Here is a 5,511-nt window from a genome sequence, read left to right as displayed (position 1 = left end):
AACTTCTTCATGTAGTCTTCATGTGTGGTGTTGGGATCTGTGTATGTTCCTAGCTGCTGTGACGTCGTACATTTCCTCGCCCTGGGACCTGTTGGAGTCGGGAGGGCTGATAATTTATTCCGGCAAATTACTCAGACCTACTAATTGACCTAACAGAAGTTATTGAGTCTATGTAAGTTTACTGCTTGGCTCAGATCCACCAACGTCAGCAAGATCTCACCTCTATTAACTCCTGAAGAACCAGGTTCAATTAACTGCTGTTTCAATTCAGACGAGCCGCTAAATCTGTTTAAGCGATCCCGAAGGATTTTGATATCAGTAAATGAGGTGTGGCCCTACCTAAGTGTGAGTGTGGCAGTGTGCAATCTTACCTTTTAAGCAGGAGAGGAGAGCGCAGATGTCTTTTAAGTTGTCCCAATCCAAAAGGTGGGATCAGTTTATTTGAAGAAAAATTGGTCCACACTTATACAGGGTTTCTACCTTCTCTCGTTACAACATGACAATCCTACAAAACATATAATGCTGTGGTCATGTTCTAATTCAACAGTTTTACATTTATTACACTAAATTGTAACTTCAACTGCCCAATTCAGTTGTGATATTTAAATCTCCCGATAGAATTTAGAGGCATCTCCTCATAAACGACCGGTGATAATAAAAAGCACATTCAAACTTTCATTCACCAAATCAATTCACATCAATTCCACACCTATTTCTGCATGAATTCGGAGGAATTTCCTCACAGGTGGCGGGATACTAAACATTCACAAACGCACACCTATTTCTGCATAAATTCGGAGGAATTTCCTCACAGGTGGTGGGATACTAAACATTCACAAACACACACCTATTTCCGCATGAATTCGGAGGAATTTCCTCACAGGTGGTGGGATACTAAACATTCACAAACACACACCTATTTCTGCATGAATTCGGAGGAATTTCCTCACAGGTGGCGGGATACTAAACATTCACAAACACACATCAATTCATTCCGCTCATTCTGATGTACAGGACTGGACATGACCAGACATATTCTATGGCTATGGCATAGGACACACCTTCCCATGTTTGTGTAAAAAGGTCATGGCCTCCAGTGTGCAGGACTGGAAAATATTATTCTCGGCTATGGCATAAACACCTTTTTGGGGCCTCAGTCTATTTCTCCTTAAGTCAGGAGCCCCCCTCCCTGTGTACTGCTGTGAGGGAAGAGGGAAGAAACGGTCTCTCCTCTCTTATCAGTGACACCCATAAACCATAATAGGCCTTACACACTCAATTTAACAAACTACTTGTGTTTTGTTTATACTGTAAATATGGAAAACCATAAAATATGAAGCATTTTCATTGTGGGTTACACAAGAATATAATTGATTATATTTGATTATAATTAACGTTCGTTTTAAGTATTCAACCTAATATGGAGATCTCAACAGACCATTAAAGGCTTTCTGATTCTGATGCTCGAAAGAATTTGTGAAATTACAGATTGCCTTCACTGGTCACCATTTTTCACAAGCTACCAATCGATCTTAAAACTCTGAGCATGCTGCAGAAATAAACATGTTGACAGCCTGGTACAAAAATGCTTTTGGTCTCTATAGCTAATTTCTTCCATAATGAAAACTTCCCTTTTTTTATATCAAAGCAAGTTTCACATTGCTAGGTCGTGGCCCCTCTAATGCGGCTTTCACACCAGCCCTTTTACCCTTTCTAGCTCCAAGCTAGAGCTTTTCTGGTTCAGCTCCGGTTTCCCTTTTCTGCTCCCGCTCTGTTCACACCGCCCAGAGCTGCTGCTGCTGCGTCATGACGTCACCGTTTACATCGCTGATTTTCTCCCCAACGGAGCTCACAACAACAACGGGGGACTGCGTCGGGTCGATGATCGTGTTGCTTTTAATCATACGAAGCCAGATTAAATTAAATAACGACTTCTCCAACCTTATACTTTTCTCCAGAGTGCCGTGGTTCATTGTTTATTAATGTGTTTCAGCGGCATTTACCGACCGCTGCAGTGCTGGCTGCACTTCCACGGGAGTTTATTCTCCCGTTAGCTCCGGGTTAGCTCACACGGCTCTAAAGTATTCACTGTCTGACTGTCACACAAGCAGCTGGTACATATCCCCAATTCCCCTTAAAGGAGACGTGTCATGCTTTTCCGGTTATTACCCGTCCCCTTGTGTGTTATGAAGGTTTTTATGCATGTAAACGGTGTGCAGAGTCAAAACCCTCAAAGTACACCCTGTAGCGAGTAAAACTCTAACACAGAAAATACCTCCCCAAAACGCCTCATTGGAGATACGTCATTGTCCATTTGATTCTTCCGGGTACAAAATGGACCAATCCGGAAGAGCTATGGCCACACCCAGCGGCGCTGGCCGCACCCTCTGCCAACCTAACATTTACTGTTGGAAGCTCTGGTTCAGTTCACAATCGATCCAGTCATGCCAATGCCAAGGACCTGTTTCCTGAAACGGGTGATTTACCGTACGGTCAGTCGCGAAACGTAATTACATTATAGCTGGCGTTCCTAGCGTGTATGCTACCGAGCTAAACAACGGAGCTAGACATGAGTTTGCTCGGGAAAACATTGTTGTTATGCCAGCTACAATGAATGTAGCAGACTACCCGTATAAGATTGCAATTGTAAACATGTTCTTGATAGCCTAATATGAACCACTATCTGGTGTTCATAGTATAGTATAGTATAGTATAGTATAGTAGCCTATAGCATATTACACTGAACAACTAGCAAACGTAGGTTAGCATTGTAATCCAGCTGGCAAGCTGACGAACATAAAACGACTAAGTTTCAATAATACTTTGTGATTGGCACTTCATTTCGTTAGGAATGTCTCCCAAACAAGGTATCTACCACGACTGTTTAAATGTGTAAACGTGTTAAGGACTGCTAAGCCATTGACACAGTGCTAACTGTGCTAACTAAGTTGCTAGCGTTTCCATATATCAACTCTAATATCAGCAGATGGCCTTACATACATGTATCTCATATCAGGAGAATGTCTGCATTCACACACGGAATACTCATAGACAGTATACTCCGGGTGATTTACCGTGCGGTCAGTCGCGAAACGTAATTACATTATAGCTGGCGTTCCTAGCGTGTATGCTACCGAGCTAAACAACGGAGCTAGACATGAGTTTGCTCGGGAAAACATTGTTGTTATGCCAGCTACAATGAATGTAGCAGACTACCCGTATAAGATTGCAATTGTAAACATGTTCTTGATAGCCTATGAACCACTATCTGTTGTTCATAGTGTAACGTCCGAGGTGTTAAGGCTTCAAGAATACTTCTGTGTAACAAAAACTCAGGAACTTAGTACTTTTTGGAGCGTCACAGATGCCTCCGTTTATTTAACGTCGAGTCACACCACACCCTTTCTCTCACCACTCTAGCACAGACTGCGCATGCTCACAACACATGACCTCTCAACCCAATGCTTACATGCGTCCCCCCTTACTGAAAGAAATGTCCCCATTTCCACACACATGGTGAGAACACAACAAAACATTAAAAAAACAATACAACCACGAAGAACCCCAAAAACATAACAAACCACACACTACCCTGCAGAATAATACATGCAGGCATGACGTACTTCCGAAAAAAATGACAAACAAAACACATCCACAGCCCAAATAAAACATCAAACTAGGTATGACATAACCTATTCCCCTGTCCTGCACACTCGAAACATGAAAAAAAAACAATTATGCAGCATAGAATACACAGGAGAAAATAATCACACAAGCACGTAAACACCAGTCATTCAGCCCATAACAAAGTCCAAAAATCGGACAGGAGGCCGCGCTAACCTCCCAGCCCGGGACACCGTCGGTGCGGCTTGTTCGAGCTCAGGGGAATCATCAGCCCCAGAACCCGGCCCAAGATCACAGCCACTTTCCCCATCGGAAAACCTCAAGCGTCCAGAGCTCTGTGGGGAGACTGCATCTTGCAACGGAAGAGGCTGAGAAAGGTGTAAGAGAGACCTTGATGGTCCCTCCAAGGGAAAGGCTACCGGCAGGTTGTATCGCCGTAGTCTGTCGTAATGGACATTTTGGAGAGAGGCTTCATCCTGTTGGAGCAGAACACCTCTTCTACGCGCCGTTCGTTGGATGAGGCTGGATCTCTATTAAATTAAGAAAGGAATTGAAAACACCGGAATCAAAGTTATAACAAATTATCTGAGTTTACTTCTGGTAGGAAACCAAACACATATACAAGTTATACAGAGTACTCGAGTACTCCGGGCTTCAGGTTTGTGATGCGGTTTACAGGTAGACAGACCAGCCTTCAGGAAACGAGAAGTACAGACTTCAGGTTTGGGATGCGGTTTACACGTCTCTAGACCAGCCTTCAGCAAACCAGAAGCATTTTTACACTCAAAAACATCAGTATTCATATCTATTTTTGGGGCGGAGATGTGTCGACTCTTCCTTCCCATTTTCCTCCCAAGCGAATCAGAGTTCCGTGAGGAGGAGCTGTGTAAGCTGATCACCTCCCCCAAGTGTCCTGATTGGCTGGATTCACTTCTGGTCGAGTTCAATAGTTCTTCACCAGAATTTGAAATTCCAAAGTCCCCTAAGGTCAAAAGTCAACCTCTATCTTCGATTCGAATCTTAACTCTATTCCTTTCCCATGAGTTCTTCACATAAACCATCCCTTTTCAGACATTTAAACTTTTCTTCACCTATTTAACGATGTGTCTTTAACGACTTAAAAACAACATCTGTTCTTAGGGGTGATAAGGAGCGATGTAATGTTGTCTTTAACGACCTTAATGACGACATCTGGTTTTTAGGGGTGAAACAGGCAAGGTTGGTGTGTGAAACACAGAATCTCTGGGTCAGTGAGTTTAAAAGTGAGAATAACATTCCTATTCTAAGTGATTATCAAAACCCGTTTGTGATTACCTAAAACAGTTCAAACAATACATGTTCACTAAAATACAATTCAAAATAATACATGTTCACTAAAATACAATTCAAAATAATACATGTTTACTTCAATACAGTGTAGAATCATATCTTTTTACTTCAATCCCCAAACGGGCTACTTAGTTGGTACGTGACCCCCACTTCATCACCCCTATCCATTCGCCTCTGCACCAGATAAGGCCCCTTCCAGTGGGGAGCCAGCTTACGGCGGCTCTCAGTGGGATCATTTAACCACACCAAATCCCCGCTGAGAGCGAGCCGAAAAAAGCACTGTTAGACATGGGCGGAGCCTCTCTGGTGGTTGACTAATCAGAACAGAGTGGCCGAGCTGACCAATCGAAGCACACTAGGCTCACAGGGAGGGGGGGGCAAGAGCTCCAACGAGCCGTTTAGTGGAGAGAGTGAATACTGCTGAATACACATACTTTACAGAGATGCTGTATGCGAAACCAATGTGAGTTTGGAAAATTGCACAGTATAAATCTATTTTAGTATACCTCAACAATGGAATTATGATCAGTGGAAATGGCCATGACACCTCTCCTTTAA

General features: G+C 43.0%; 1 long non-coding RNA gene across 1 annotated transcript; it reads right to left on the bottom strand.

Moving 5' to 3' along the window:
• Nucleotides 1-398: 398 nt before the first annotated feature.
• LOC117476094 lies at nt 399-910 on the bottom strand. Its single transcript, XR_004555236.1, has 2 exons — nt 848-910; nt 399-709 (listed from the first exon to the last, which is right to left on the bottom strand). It is a non-coding gene; the product is annotated as an uncharacterized LOC117476094 (long non-coding RNA).
• Nucleotides 911-5,511: the final 4,601 nt, after the last annotated feature.

The sequence above is a fragment of the Trematomus bernacchii genome, unplaced genomic scaffold (genome assembly GCF_902827165.1).
Source record: "Trematomus bernacchii unplaced genomic scaffold, fTreBer1.1, whole genome shotgun sequence".
Classification (NCBI taxonomy): Eukaryota; Metazoa; Chordata; class Actinopteri; order Perciformes; family Nototheniidae; genus Trematomus; species Trematomus bernacchii.
This window is presented reverse-complemented; position numbering and strand designations above follow the sequence as displayed.